The following is a 16,550-nucleotide window of genomic DNA, read 5'->3' as shown; positions in this document are numbered from 1 at the left end:
CGTGTGTTATCAGGAGTATATAACACTTGGTTATTTACTTTCTCCATACCAGGCATGATTTTATCTATCATATCCCCCCTTAGTCATCTCTTTTCCAAGCTGAAAAGTCCCAGTCTTATTAATCTTTCCTCATATGGAAGCTGTTCCATACCCTTGATCATCTTTGTTGCCCTTTTCTGAATCTTTTCCCATTTCAATATATCTTTGTTGAGATGGGGCAACTTCATCTGCACACAGTATTCAAAATGTGGGTGTGCCATGGATTTATATAGAGGTAATATGATATTTTCTGTCTTATTATCTATCCCTTTCTTAATGATGCCAAACATTCTGTTCATTTTTTTAACTGCCGCTGCACATTGAGTGGATGTTTTCAGAGAACTCTCCACAATGACTCCAAGATCTCTTTCCCATTTTCTTTAGCTACCCAAGGAATATTTTAGCTCAGGAAAGTAGATGTACAAAGTAAAGTACATGTCATTCTCTTTCTCATTCAGAATCAGGGATCAGTTCAGAGACAAATTATAAAACTACTGACAATGTTCAACAGGTAATACTTTGCATATTTATGGTATATTACATACATATCTCAAAATACTTTATGTATGTGGAGCCGCATAGCAGCAGCAGTGCTGTGAAAACTGGTCCTGCCCCTGCCCCTAGAGTTTTGAATGGTTGGGGACAAGCAGTCTGGCGAAAAAAACTGGGCTCTCCATCCCTCCAGAGCCCTGATTGGCTAGAGAGCTAGAAAGAAATCCTGCTGGCTTCCTGAGCCATCCCTCTTCTGATTGGAGGAAATAAATGCCATTTTTGAAAGAACTGAGCAGGCTGGTGGATAGGGGACTTGCTGCTATTGCTGCAGCGATGCAGCAAAGTCTGAGTTCAAGGCCGTGGACAGGCCCAGGGAGTAGCCTGCAGTGCTGACGAGCTGAGAAAGGAGGGGCAGCCAGAAGTAAAGTTTCTTTTGATCATTTAAAATGTATGTCATACTCCTACTGACTGCTCTTGTGCAGAATCCCGGTGCCCTGCAATGTGTGACAGGGTCTGCTCTACTCACCACTTGGTGGCGTCTCCTTGTGGCTCATCTGGGGAATTAGCTCAGCCACCTGATCTGACAACCCCCCCCACACCCGTTCCTGTGGTTACTCAGCCTGCCGTTTCCTCACTTACTCCATGGTGTCTCGCGTGCCAGAAGCTGCAGCACGTTCTTCTTCATGGCTTAGCCCTCCAGCTAAGTCACGTTAAAGTTCTCCCCCCTCCCAGGGTATCATTAAAGTCTGCTTCCAGACTGCTTCCAGCCATCCCAAAATGGGCTATCCCTACTGTGTCACTCCAGCAGTGGCTTACAGGGGAACCCAGGCCCACTCTCTACATTGGGTTCCAGTCCAGGGACCCTGAACCCAGCAGCTCTGGGCTTTTACTCTCCCAGTCCCCACTGTTCCTTCCCTGGACTGCTTCCTACTTTTCCCCCTTGTATCTGGGAGTATGACTGCAAGTTTTTTTCCTCCTTGCAGCCTACCAACTTCCTCTTTTTATAGTTCGTGCCCAGCTCCTCTCTCAGCTGGATTTCATCAGCAATTAGGCCCTTGCATGCCTTCGGTGCAGCCTAAAGTAAATTGGCCTAATTTACCCCTTCAGGCCTTGCATCACATCACAACGTGCTAATAAAGATGTTGGGAGAGATCTGTGCATTAAAGCAATTCCTCCTTCCTTTAAGTTTGTAAGAGTTTGGAACAAACTAACCGAGACGGAAGCTCCCATCATACATACATTCAACTCCATCCCTGTGAGTCAGGAAAATATCATGCCCACTTTATAGATGGGAAAATTGAGGCTTTGAGAAGTTGACATGACTTGCCCAGGTTCTCACAATGACCAAGTGGCAAAGCCAAAAATAGGATTTAAGAGACCTGAATCCCAATCCCAATAATAGACAATGTTCCATTTGATACAAAGGACTATACCTGCTCTCCATTAAAGGGGGAAATATCTACTTCCACATCAGACATTTATCTTCCACATCTTAATTTTTATCTCATTTACTATAGTTTTTCAATTAAAAAACTTCTCCTTCACTGATCAATGTGGAGCAGGATCTGTCAATGAGGTTAGCTGAAAAAAGCTTTTGGTTTAGACCATACTGTGTTCCACAGCTATAACGTGGGGTTATGGTGAACTGACAGAATGGCAACTACTGCTCACCACTGACTGAACAGGAGAAGAACAGGCTGAATCTGAACAGAGAAAATAACATCCTTTGTGTATGTAACCCGGGTAAAGGACTCCCATCTGCTTTCACTCTGTGTCAATTTAAATTTACCCCCTTTGATTTCTCTAGATAGCACAGATATGGATTTCATGAATATGATTAACTGAGATATAGAGCACTCAGTGCAGTGCAGCTGTGTAGCAGGAACAAGTGGGCACCCTTATAGCTACTGCTAGTTTTGAGAATGCTTGGTGAAGATCTTGTAGGTGTTGGTCTCTGTCTGAGGGGTTGGAGCAGATGCGATTGTACCTCAGTGCTTGGCTGTAGACAATGGATCATGTGGTGTGACCAGGGTGGAAGCTGAAGGCATGAAGGTAGGCATAGCGGTCGGGTGGGTTTTCGGTAAAGGGTGGTGTTAATGTGGCCATCGCTTATTTGTACGGTGGTGTCTAAAAAATGGACCTCCCGTGCAGATTGGTCCAGGCTGAGCTTGATGGTGGGGTGGAAGCTGTTGAAATCATGGTGGAATTCTTCCAGGGTCTCCTTCCCATGAGTCCAGATGATGAAGATGTCATCAATATAGCGTAGGTAGAGAAGGCATCTGCTCCAACCCCTCAGACAGAGACCAACACCTACAAGATCTTCACCAAGCATTCTCAAAACTACTATACCCACACAAGGAAATAAAGAAACAAATCAACAGAGCCAGACGTGTACCCAGAAGCCTCCTGCTACAAGACAGGCCCAGAAGAGAAACCAACAGAACTCCATTGGCCATCACCTACAGTCCTCAGCTTAAACCTCTCCAATGCATCATCAGTGATCTACAACCCATCCTGGACAATGATCCCTCACTTTCACAGACCTTGGGAGGCAGGCCAGTCCTCGCCCACAGACAACCTGCCAACCTTAAGCATATTCTCACCAGCAACCACGCACCACACCATAACAACTCCAACTCAGGAACCAACCCATGCAACAAACCTCGATGCCAACTCTGCCCACATATCTACACCAGCAACACCATCACAGGACCTAACCAGATCAGCTACAACATCACCGGCTCATTCACCTGCACGTCCACCAATGTTTTATATGCCATCATATGCCAGCAATGCCCCTCTGCTATGTACATTGGCCAAACTGGACAGTCACTACGCAAGAGGAGAAATGGACACAAGTCAGATATCAGGAATGGCAATATACAAAAACCTGTAGGAGAACACTTCAATCTCCCTGGCCACACAATAGCAGATGTAAAGGTAGCCATCTTACAGGAAAAAAACTTCAGGACCAGACTCCAAAGAGAAACTGCTGAGCTCCAGTTCATTTGCAAATTTGACACCATCAGATCAGGATTAAACAAAGACTGTGAATGGCTATCCAACTACAGAAGCAGTTTCTCCTCCCTTGGTGTTCACACCTCAACTGCTAGCAGAGCACCTCACCCTCCCTGATTGAACTAACCTTGTTATCTCCATACTGATTTATACCTGCCTCTGGAGATTTCCATTACTTGCATCTGAAGAAGTGAGGTTCTTACCTACGAAAGCTTATGCTCCCAATACTTCTGTTAGTCAAGAAGGATCTTGAAGTTGAAGGAGAAGTGCTTTTAAATATTGGGCTGAAAATTGGTTTGAGTTCAGCTGAGTTGGGAGAATTTGAAAATTGTAACTCTTCAGAGAGTTACAAAGAAAATTAAGGGCAAAAAAGGCTTCACAAATCAAAATGTAAAGTGTGTGATCCCGCTGAAAATTCCTAGAGCATTTCCCTGGCATAGGGGAATTCTCTCAAAGGAAAATGATGGGCTCCCCAGCCACCCCACCTCTCTAGCTCACTGCTGCAGATGAAACAAAATCAAGATATGGAGAGCGGAGAATGCTGAGAGATTTTGTGTGTCTGAGAGAGAAAGAGCCTGGAAGGAGTCATAAGGTAGTCCCTGAAAAATGATCAATTAAGCAGCCAAACTTTGAATGTTTATCCAAAATTAATCTAATTTTTCCATGTGTGCCCATCATATATTAATGCGGAGCAGCCCTTACTTACAGAGTACTGCTTATTTCTAATACAATCTTAAGCTAGTTAATAATGCAAAGAGGGGTTACCACTGTCACTGGAGGTCTGTGTGCCTTCAACATTTCTCAAACATTAAGTTTATCAATTAATCCTTAAAGCACCATTTTTTGTAAAATGATCATGCCTGGAACCATAAGAGTCACTGAATAAACTCACAATACTCTTTATTTGCCAGAATTATAATGAAAGTTAGAATGAAGTTGAGTTTATTTTTAAAGTGTTTCAGAAGGCTAAATTCCCCCCAGTAGTTTCAATAGGATATAGTATTCTGGATATAGTTATCATAACCTCCAATGTTTGAGAGCGGGAAGGAAAAAGAGGAAAATATTTATATTTCAAATTTGTTATGAAAGTCAAACTTCAGGTGTGTTACACAAGCCAAATATTGACTTATTTTTACAGACAGCAGAAGCTGGTTGCCTTACAACTCTATCCCGCCTCAACTCTCAAAAGGCAAGGTTCTTGCCTCAAAGGGCATAAGATCTACACACATGTTTTCAAATCGCCTGGGGATCAGGTAACTCCAGAATGTTCAGACCGCCCCATAATGGCTTGCACTAGATGGGGTACAGGATTTGTAACACTACAGTCTTTCAGAGCGTAAGCTCTTTGAAGTAGAGCTGTCTTTTCTCACGTTTGTAAACTGCATGGGACACTGCACAGAATTGCAATCTGAAGCCCCAATTCAAGATAGTATTTAAACATATGCTTCCATAAGTGCATAAATAGTCCAGTCAAAGACAGTGGGCCTACTCGTGCGTCAACATCCTGAATCAGGACCTAAATAAATAAGGAATGCAGGACCTCCCAATCCCTAGCATTTAACAGCTTTTAGTGGATACCCTCTCCAGCATTTTAAAAATTGCTATATTCATGTGAAAGTGACTTTTTAGGTGTTTGCATGCTTTGTTATCAGTAATTGTTAGTCTCCTGAAATTTCATCCCAGAAAATGTTGGGGTGCAAAATCCTGAAAAATCACTAGAATATTTTGCATACATGTTGTGTAAAATGCTTTACCATTTGACCAAGCTCCAGTATGTAAAAATCAGTTACAGAAAGTATTCATCCCTAAACTCTTGTGCAAGATTGTCACTAGCTTTTTTGTTCTGCCCATGGGTGAATACATATCACATGTTCTTAGGTAAGATTATTGTTTTATAAACAAAAAATGTAAGGGAATAATGCCAGATTATTTTTCTTACAAATGGCTGTCCAAGTACACCTATAAAGGTACAAGTGAGTGCCCCATTGTAAGAAAAATAATGTGGCATTATTCCCTAATGGATAAACAAAATTATCTGTTCTTAAAAACAAAGGTAATCTGTTTTTATACAGTATAAAATTGTAATGCTCTCCAGGGTCATTTTGATGAAAGGCACTATGAGATTACACAATTATTATTATTAAAACATATTACTAGATGGTCAATCTCTTGAGTTGCATTAAGCCCTAAATTTACAGCACCTATTATCAAATTATATCATGAAGAGGTGTATTTACCGAATGTAACTGTACAACATCTAATGTGATGTAAAAAGACTAATTCTGCTAGAGTGCTCTAGCTAACAGTATTTGAAGGAGCAGATCTCTGCATTATGCCAACAGCACTATTGTTATGGTTGAGGAAGCGCTCTAGTATAAACTGCTATTTTAAGGCACTTATAAATATATGGAAAAAATATGACTGAAGTTCTCAGTTGAAAAAGGTTAACCAAAAGGCCTTTGTTATTTCCATCACACCCTCTTTTATGGGACAGCTCCAGGATGCCAGGTGCAACACTACCTGCCTTGAGGAGAGCACTATTATCTAAAACGTGAACTATTCAAAATATATAATCTCATAAATGTTTAACGGCATCAAGCCAAGAGACTGAGGAAATTGATCCTATTTCATCAGCTGAGGAATTGGTAAGAACAGGAAGATCTCTCAGCAGGGTATGCAGACCTGGAGAGGCTCCTCATTTAAAGGAGGAAAACCTGAAGACAAAGCAGAAGGGCCATTCGTCTTCCTGGATCTTCCTCTGGAGAACTAAGCCCATAGCTCACCAACCCACGTAGGCTAAGCATGCCAAGAGATCCAGGACCTATAAGGGAAATACTGAGGCCCCATTATCTAGTAAGTGTAAAAGAGGCCTAGGTAGAGACTATTTGACAATCAATCATAGAACAGTAGTAGAGCTGGGAAAATTAAAAGGATTAATTGTCCAAGGCTTGATAGAAGCCCCATGGATCCAAGGATTCCTGGAGTGAACCTCAGGCTCCATTCCTAAAGGCAGCAAAGTTGAATCCAGAACCTGAATATTTTGTGATTTTTTGGTGTTAAGTGACCACTGATCACTAATCCAGCTTGCCTGCACGGCAAGATATACTGGAGAGCCTAAGGGGACTGTCTGTGACTCCATGTTAGGACTGATATAGTGATCCAGGAATTTACATTAGTTTCTGGTTGGTGAAATCTAATTATAGAACATACCACCGGTTTGGGGTGTCTGCCCTGTTTTCGGACAGTCTGCCCTGAGGTAGTACTCATGGTCATGAACCACTCCAGACAGCATGACAATGGGAAGTCAATGGAGGAATCCAAAGAGAAGTGGATGAGGTCAGAGCAATAGGCGAGCAAAACAATTTTAACAACTTATTTAATGATTTAATGTATTTAATGATATTCTGTCCAGTACAGTTTGAGATGTTGCAAGTAACATGGCTTCCTTCACGTCCCTTGGGAAATCGTTACACAACCTAAACGATCCATTGATGGGAGAGAGAGAGAGAGAGAAAGAGAGAGAGATGAAATATGTTCAGTATAAATATTCCCTTTCTTAATTCCATCCCATTGCTTCTAGTTATACTTCCTAAAATGCTGTAGAAACATAAATTCTACTACAAAGGCATAGCTTCATAGAGAATTACATGATTTCCATGCTCCTGACCAGACTCAGTGCATAGACTTTCTAGAAAAAATTGCTATGTAAATTAATTTTCATATTTTTACATGTGAATTCAGAGAAAGTTAATTTACAGTAACTATTTCTGCTTCTACAGTAATTCCTCTCCCCTCTGTTGTATGCAGCTTCAGTTATTTAGTGGACTTATGGCCCCACTTAAGTCATCCCCTTAGCCAAACTGTTGTTAGTTTTACTGTTTTCTTATCAGCCAGCACACCAACAAAGTAAGGTCCTGATTTAGAAGGCACATGCCTAACTGTAAGGTGAGATTAATTGGGGGCCTAAATTATTTTGATTGCTCCTCTCCAAACACTTTTAATTTTATCATTACCATTTTCATAACCATCTGGCCAAAACAGAATTTGGCATTCCAGGTGTGGTGTCACTAAAGCCAATATTGCAATATTTTGGTTTAGTGTATCGGTTCTACTTCATGTAGAGGAAATTAACCTTACTTACATAGTTCTTTAAACATTTGTGATCAAAGTTATCATATTATGTCTTTTCCTCTTGAAACAGAATTAAAAAAAAGAATTGAAACTGAATTGAAAAAAGATGTTGGCAAAGAAATGGTAAAAAGTTTTACGTTATCAAGAAAAGGAATAGCTCCAACATTCTCAATTAATTTGTGATTACTCATATTTCATTTTCTTTTGAAAACTTCCCCATCACTATGTCATGATTTAAGACTTTTTATGAATATATATTTCCGGACAATTACTAGGTTCATTGTTAATCTAAACCCATCAGCCAGTATGTCTTTTATCATATTTGTGCCAAGGACACGATTCAGTAATAGAGGAGACTTCATGGTTAGATAATCAGCAAACATAGGCATATTCAGCACAGTGATTTCAAGAGGTACATGTTCTTTTGGCTGTGGAGAATCTGAAACTTTTGCAATCAGGGTTTATGGGCCTAACTGAGCTCTAAACAGGGCCGGCTCCAGGCACCAGCAAAGGAAGTAGGTGCCTAGGGAGGCCAATAGAAAGGGGAGGCACGTCCGGGTCTCTTCGGCGGCAATTCAGCGGTGGGTCCTTCACTCCCCTTCTTCTTCTTCCACGGCACTTTGGTGGCAGCTCAATCAGGTTTTTCTTTTTCTTTTTTCCTTCGCCGTTTGGGGCGGCAAAAAAGCTGGAGCCAGCCCTGGCTCTAAAGGAGTAAAACTCAGGTAAAGCTGAAGAAGTATGATGAGCAGAAATCAGGTCCTATGTATTTTATAATTACGTACATAGGCATATCTATATTACATGTCTTACAAAAGAACCTTCCCCATTTCAAAGATGAGGAAATGGAGGCACTGAGAAGTTGACTTGTTCAAGGTCACACATTGAAGTATTTAGGATTAGGACTCACTATCCTGACTCCCAGCCCTGTCCTCTAGCTTCAAGACCATAGATGCCCCTGTGGTTAACTCTCTGCTGGTAAAACAGAAAAAAACTGCATACAAATTGAATGTGAGGGAGACACAGGGTGGTGCTCAGACAAGAAATAATGCTTGTAGCTGAATCTTGTGCTGAGCCTCACTTCTGAACTCTTGGGGAAACAACCTACACGATATTCTACATGGAAAAGGAAGTGTTCAAAGTGAGTTTACATGGAAATGGAATCATAAATCAATAGAATCTCAGAGATACGAACACCAGAGTTACGAACTGACCAAACAACCACACACCTCATTTGGAACAGGAAGTATGCAATCAGGCAGCACAGCAGAGACCAAAAAAGAAAAAAAAAAGGCAAAAAAGCAAATACTGTAGAGTACTAAAAAAAATAAAGGGAAAGTTGTTAAATCTTTTTTAAAAGATAAGGAAACATTTTGTACTTGTTTCATTTTAATTAAGATGGTTAAAAGCAGCATTTTTCTTTTGCATAGTAAAATTTCAAAACTGTATTAAGTCAACTTTCAGTTGTAAATTTTTGAAAGAACATCTATAATGTTTTGTTCAGAGTTATGAACATTTCAGAATTACGAACAACCTCCATTCCAGAGGTGCTCATAACTCTGAGGTTCTATTGTACCTGTTTATTGAGAAAGGTTTCTTAATGTGGACTACAGTTGTTGTATTAGTCTACTGTTGCTAGGGAATTGGAGTTTTAAGGGCTGATTTCTAAATGAGAGACACTAGAGAAGGGACATCAGCACAGCACTTTCATTTTGGGAGTTTGAAGTGATCCTCGTCTCCTCCTCCTTTAGCTTAACCCAAAGTGTATATTATTTAGTTTCCTATTATAGATATCGGAACTATTCATTTTAAATCATATTCACTATGAATTTAGTTTCTATAACTAGCATATTGTTTGCATTTCTAAGTATTTGCCAATTAGATAGGAACAGCAATTTTCAGCTGATGGATTGTTTGCAGAACATCTGCTTTGACTATTTGCTATTAATTTGAAGTCCTGGGGGAATATTAAGTCATCTTTGATCTGTCCTGATTTTTGGGCTGCTCTGGGGGCAGAAAACAACCACAGAGCAACCCAAGGGATACTGTTTTAAGGTATGGCAGCTCCGTTCAGGCTTCCAGTAGATGATGGAGCCACCAAGAAGATACTGACACACCCCACTCCTACCCCTCCAACTGTCAGCCTTGCCCCAGCATGGTTCTTTCAAGGAGGCCTACGTTTGACAGCCTACAGCAGGTCCTATGCAATAACTGCACCAGCAGAATTCTTCCCTGGCTGGCTAAGGGCTTTACAGCACCTCAGCACTCTTACACCCACTCAGAGGTGGCACAGTAGGGGTGAAAATCTCATAAAACGTATTGCTTAATAAAGTGCTAGCTGATATGGCAGTTTTCTTGCATATGTTGAAATACCTTACGGATATTCTTTGACTTCAAATCTATGCAATTCTTGCTTTGTTCAGTCTGTTTGACTCAACATGCATATTCTAACAAACTGAAAACCTTGCTCTTTTCACTGTCCACCGAATATTGCAGTGTTTCCCATTTTTAGAACAGAATTATGACAATTACTAGGCAGACAGTCCCATGGGTTTTCTTTAGGGGGAAAGACACTAAATACAGCACATATTAGATAATATTTTAGAAGATCAAATCATATTGCACACTGTACCAAGTATGTGCATTCACATATTATCTAGTCAAGGTCGAGATTTAGAAAATTGAAAAGAAAAGGACCAGATCTTCCAGTCCATACTCATCAAATACATTCCTCGCTAGGTCACATACTCCCATTGACTTCAGCATTGACCACAAAAGTACGGAATACCAGTGTTCATTATTATTTATTTTAAATCATGGTAGTGCCTTCAGACCCCAACTGGCAATAGGGTCCCATTGCACACAGTCAGACCTTACCCTGAAGAACTTGCAATCTAAATATAATAGAAAGATACGAATGGAAGAGGAAACAGACCCAGGGCTTGTCTATACAAACAGTTAGCTCACCGCAAGCTGGGGAGCAAAAATCTACCTCGCACTAGCCTGCCACGCACTAAGTGTATGTTGGACCCTGCTGCCATGCATTACCCCTGTTTCAAAGTGAGGTAGATCAAAGCCCACTAGGGAACTTTTAGTATATGACAACAGGGTCCAATAAACAGTGCACAGGAGGCTAGTGAGAGGTAGATTTTTACACCCCAGCTTGCCATGAACTAAGTGTTCACATAGGCAAGCCAACAGAAAGATTAAATGATTTTGCCCAAGGTCAAGCAGCAGGACAGTGAGAGAGCCAAGAATAGAACACAGTTTTCCTGGATCCCAGCTCAGTGCTCTGTCCTTTTGACTACACTGCACCACTTGCATGAATAAGAATTGGAAGACCAGGCACAAGCTTACTTGAATGCTAGTCTTTCTGAGTAAAGAAGAAACTTGAAAGTAAAAGCACTAAAAAGAGGATGTCAGTGACTAACCAGAGCCACATATATTAAGCAAAGTATGTGATGGAAAGTTCTAAAACTAATGTGTACTAAAAGAGCTATGATGTTTCCTTTCAAAACCCTTCAGGGTTGGCAGATTGCCCAGAAAGTCCTTGAAAATGGAGCCCACCTTTATGGACAAAAAGTCACGTAAGAAAGGAGGACCCGGTAAATCCACTCTTTCAGATCTCTTTGCAGTGCACTCAAGGATGTTCTCTGATAAATAACAGCAAAGGTTTGAATAGTTGGCACAAACTGTGGTTTGCTCATCAACATGACGACAGATTTCTTTTAAACTTGCCCAGCACTGGATTGAGATGACTGGTTTGTGTGGCTTCTTACTTAGCAGTAGTGTGTGTGTGTGTGTGTGTTTTCCCCTCGTTTTATCACTGCGTACCTTTCACATCCATAAGGGAGATTAAGGTTCTTTGGGAAATAGAAATTGTTAATACACATCCATCAACAGAGAGCAGAATGAACAGAGATAAATGTGACACAGAGTGCATTTCATTTTTCATCAAATTCAGAGAGAAAAATTATCTATTTTTCATTCCATCAATGGAGAGCCTAAAAATATCCCTGACTTGCAACTGTTCTTCCTTGTGTATAAACACAATTCATATGTCTTAATTCATTAGACTAATGTGTTTATAAGGCAGTTGAAATGTCAAAGCACTGCTGGATTTAGTATAAACTTAAATTCCATTACCTGGCAGGCATTAATTGCTTATGGAGCATAGGGATTCTTCCCAAGGGTCTTATATGTTTCCTTTTGTCATTTTGCTAACTATTCTGTCTAGACGAACTTAAAGCCCTTAATCCACCATAGGGATCAATAAACTGCACAATAATTCAGTCCTAATAATTAGCTTTCACTTAAACACAAATGGTCATTTCATTGTGAACTGCAGTACGAAATGATAATGAAATAATTAAAAAGACAGATGAAAGAGTGACTTAATAGGGAAGAGGCCTTACTGTTCAATTAGAGACATTACCATTCAACCTTTTTATTACTGACACAACCTTTCAATTTTTAAAAAAATAATACTTCAAGCTATGCTCATTTAACACATGACAGTATCAGTATTACATGTATAGTCTTATGATATGAGCCTCACACTACAAGAGGGACACAAACCAGTTGTCTAGCTGAAACCATTACAAGGATAAGCATTTGCTGCTAGGTCTATACGTTGTTTATAAATCACAGTATTGCAGTGGCTCACATGAAAAAAATATTTTTAAACTGTTTCTAAAAGAGATGATGAGTTTTGTGTAGCTCCTTTGCAATGGTATTAGCATGTTATCCTTATGAGAGCAGTATTTAAGATATGTTTAAAAATAAATTCTAAGACTTTAACCTTTTTTTCCCTTTTACCAATTCCCTGATATATCACATAGTGCTGAAATTCCCTATATTTGCTGAGCCAGCAATTTGGTTATAACAAGTCCAAAAAGGTACAAAACTTCATTAACCTTTTAATACAGCCTCACAGATGTAAGATGATAGATATATTTGAAGCCTCATGATCAAAGCAATGGCCTAATAGCAAAATCTTTCACTTTACCTTTACCATGCCCTGCTTTCTTTTTAATTTCTACTATATCTTAATATTTGATGTTACCAGACATTTCTACAACCTTACCAGCTGGTATAGTCGTGCATTTGTTCAGGCACTTCTGTCTTCTTCATTTATGAGGAACTTCTCTTAGCTGCCTACAACTGATCCTAAAGCCTCAATATATTAATCTTTATCTAACTTACAAAGATACACTCCTAGACCAGTATAGTGACAGCACAAGAACAGCTGGTACCAACACAGCGCTTCCATTGCTTCAGTCACCCAGATTCCGCTCCAAAATGAGATTAACAAGTCATTGTCAAATCAGGAAGAGAAATGATTATTCTTACTACCTGGAACTCAGTCATACATGAGCAGAAGTTTGAGATCTTCATAATACTTAAACCACAGAGAGGCGAAGCTGCATTTAAACTATGCTCATAGGGCGGTACTTTCCAATTTGCCACAGACTACATCAGTAATTCCTTCCATTCCTTCCTTACAGTATATCTAAATATCATTTTAATTGGCAACAATGTGGTCACTCATATTTTTGTCATCATTAAATAATATGATAACATCAGATTCTAAGTCCCCAAAGGGACCATTATGATCTAGTCTGACCTCCTATATAACACAGGCCATAGAACGTCCCCAAAATAGTTCCTGTGTGAACTAGAGCATAGCTTTAAAAAAAAGTCTGATCTTGATTTAAAAACTGCCATCAATGAAGCATGCACCATAATCCTCGGTAATTCCCATTGGTAAAACCCACTGCTGATTCCCAACTCAACCTGTTTTTCCTATGATTTGAAATGAAGTTGTTATCTCTTCCTTGCCTATTTTTCTACCATCCATTGTAAAGTGGTTGACTTTAAATACGTTCCAGTTTTGTCTTTGGTAACTAGACAATGTTATTGCATTGTTCACTGCAGGAATACTCTATACCTAGGGAGTACTCCAAATACTGTGGTAATATTATTTTCCCCCAAAAGGAAATGAAGAGTTTTGAATGTTGGGCACTGCATCATGGTGAAAGTTATATTTTTATTTGGGGGGGGGAGCGAAGCTAAAGAATGGTGGAATAGACAGGTATTGATAGAATAAACATGGGAGAGGAAGGATTATTTTGTGTTTAAAGTATTAGAAGACCTGGTTAAATTCTTAGCGCCTCTCCAAATCTTCTGTATGACGTTGGATAAATCACTTAAACTCTGTGCCTCAGTTCCCTGCATGTAAAATAAGGATAGTAATATTCTTTTTCCCCTCATCCTTTGTTTTTGTATTGAGAATTGATGATATACTATGTGAATATACAGTGATAAGTAAAATGGGTGTTTACTTTAATACCACTATTAAACAAAACTGTCTTTCAAATCAAGATATAAAATTAGTGCAAATGTTATTTTGTTAAAACAACATCTTATCGGGTGTGTTTTTTTCTAGTAGGCAAAAGCCAACTATTTGGTCTATTGAACAGTAATCATCTTGGGAGTCTGTCATAGTCATTCTCATGAAATTTGGGATAAGGGATGTAATGAGGCTCAAACACTGACATAGCACATTCTTGTTTCAGCTCTTCCTTAATGTTTCCAAATAAAATGTTTTTCAGTGGCTGTTCTGCTGGTAACTGTACCTGTAGTAGACACTGCAAGCATGAACTAAAAGGTACTAGTTTGTGTTGACATTTCAATTCCTGGAGTGGTGGAGTTCCTAGAGCAGGGATCAGCAACCTTTGGCATGCAGCCTGCCAGGGTAAGCCCCCTGGCGGGCCGGGCCAGTTTGTTTACCTGCCGCGTCCACAGGTTCGGCTGATCGCGGCTCCCACTGACCGCAGTTCGCCGTTCAAGAACAATGGGGATTGCGGGAAGCAGCGCGGGCCTAGGCCAGTAGGAGCTGCAATCGGCCGAACCTGCGGACGCGGCAGGTAAACAAACCAGCCCAGCCCATCAGGGGGCTTACCCCAGCAGGCCGCGTGCCAAAGGTTGCCGATCCCTGTCCTAGAGCCACTCATATGTCAGTGCCAACATTGACAGGTACAAAAGGGAGGTAAAAAGACTTCTCCTGCTCCGCTGGAGATGGGTTAAAGTTATTCTGGATGAAGAAGCAAGCAGGAAAGCAAAGGAGACAAAAGCAAAGGAAAGTCTTGGAGTCTGAGATGGGCTCAGAAAAGATCAGTGTCCTGTTGGGAGTAGGAAAGAGAACATAGCTACATTTTTTAAAATGTTAACTTGTTTGGCCTCAAAATATATGCTAATACTACACAGTAACTAGCCAGGAACAGTACCAAGCTGGTGGTCAATGAACTTTTACGCAGTAAAATACAAAATAAAACAAAACAAACCTATGTTCATTCCAAATTGCAAAACCTTGACAAAGTGGAATAAATTCTGCCCTAATTTACAAACCAAGTAACACTGCTGAAATCAACAAAGTTTCACAGGGTGTAAATTAACATAAAATAGTCTCAGTGTTTTATTTGCCATTTGTCTGGCCTGGTTTGTTTTTAAATAGTACTAGTTTAGCTAATATTTCAACTCAGATACATAGACTCCATTTCAGCAATTAAGCATGTTTAAAGTTGCATGTGCTTATGTAGCTTGCTGAATCAGGGTCTTAGACTCTAAATTTAGCACCTAAGCCTTGTCTAAATGATAAACAAATCTGGGCCAGTTAAATGTAAATCGATTGAGCAATTAATATGCTTATTGAATGTAAGCAATGAAATAGGCATCTAAAGTAGCAGTCATCTCTGTTAAGACTATTGATCAAAATGATTAGAGCTGGAGAAATAATTTTTAATAATAATTTATTCAATAAATTTGGCCTTCCTTTTCTTGTTTGCAAATTGCCCCCAAAGAGATCTCAATTTTCTCAAATTTATTCATCACTCAAAAAATCACATGCTAATATTTTTCAGGGGATAATTGTTGATCTGCAACACATCTGCCATGCAGGTCACTGAGAATATTAGAAATCATGGCAATTTTGATCACATAGTAAGTTTACGCTCCTTAGTTGGATAAGTATATTCCTAGAATGTGAATACCCATGACTATGAAGTAGAAATTATCTTTTTGCAATATATACTGTTTTGATTCACTTTTCCTCTTAGTAAGCTTGATCAGTAGAATATTAACATAAAGCAAACATGTTTTTCAGTATTTGCTCAGATTTAATAAGAACCCCCCAAATGTATGAAAGTTACTTAGCAGTAGTGGCTTACTGAGTGTGTTATTAGAGAGAAGGTAGATAAGGCAATATCTTTTATTGGATCAATGATTGTATTATTTTTAATCAATAAATTGCTTAGCTGTTTATTTAAATTTGAAACCACAGAGATATGTAAATTATGCTCTCATATGTTTGAATTAACCCTGCTGTTTCCACTCCATTGTGCATTTTCAGATTCATGCCTCATGAGATATTTCCACAATTTTCAACAGAGGTTGTGACAAGCAGTATCCAAGAGTACAAGTAGTGATGCCTCCATGGCCTCACATAGCTATCAAAGGCTAATAAGTGCCAAAGCTATGCTCCTGTTGGTTGATGGAAAAGGCAATCAAGGGGTTAATGAGTGCCAAGAATGAGCTTCCTTGCTTGATAGAGTACTTAAGGTTAAAAATAGACAATTATAAATCTACCATTAGAGACATTGTAGGTATTTTATACTTCCAGAGACTCATTCCTCCGCAGCTAGTCATGTGTGCATTTTTTTACTTTCCCAAAGTTTGACCGAAAAATATATTCTGCTTAGCACAATTTTTTTTAAGGCCTAAGGTGTTTTAAATGAAATCAGAGGTATGATTTTAAAGGGAAGAGAGTACACAGAACACATGAAAGCATAGGAAGAAAAAGTCTGTGATGAGCT

The sequence above is a fragment of the Chrysemys picta genome, chromosome 6, assembly GCF_011386835.1.
Source record: "Chrysemys picta bellii isolate R12L10 chromosome 6, ASM1138683v2, whole genome shotgun sequence".
Lineage (NCBI taxonomy): Eukaryota > Metazoa > Chordata > Testudines > Emydidae > Chrysemys > Chrysemys picta.
This window is presented reverse-complemented; position numbering follows the sequence as displayed.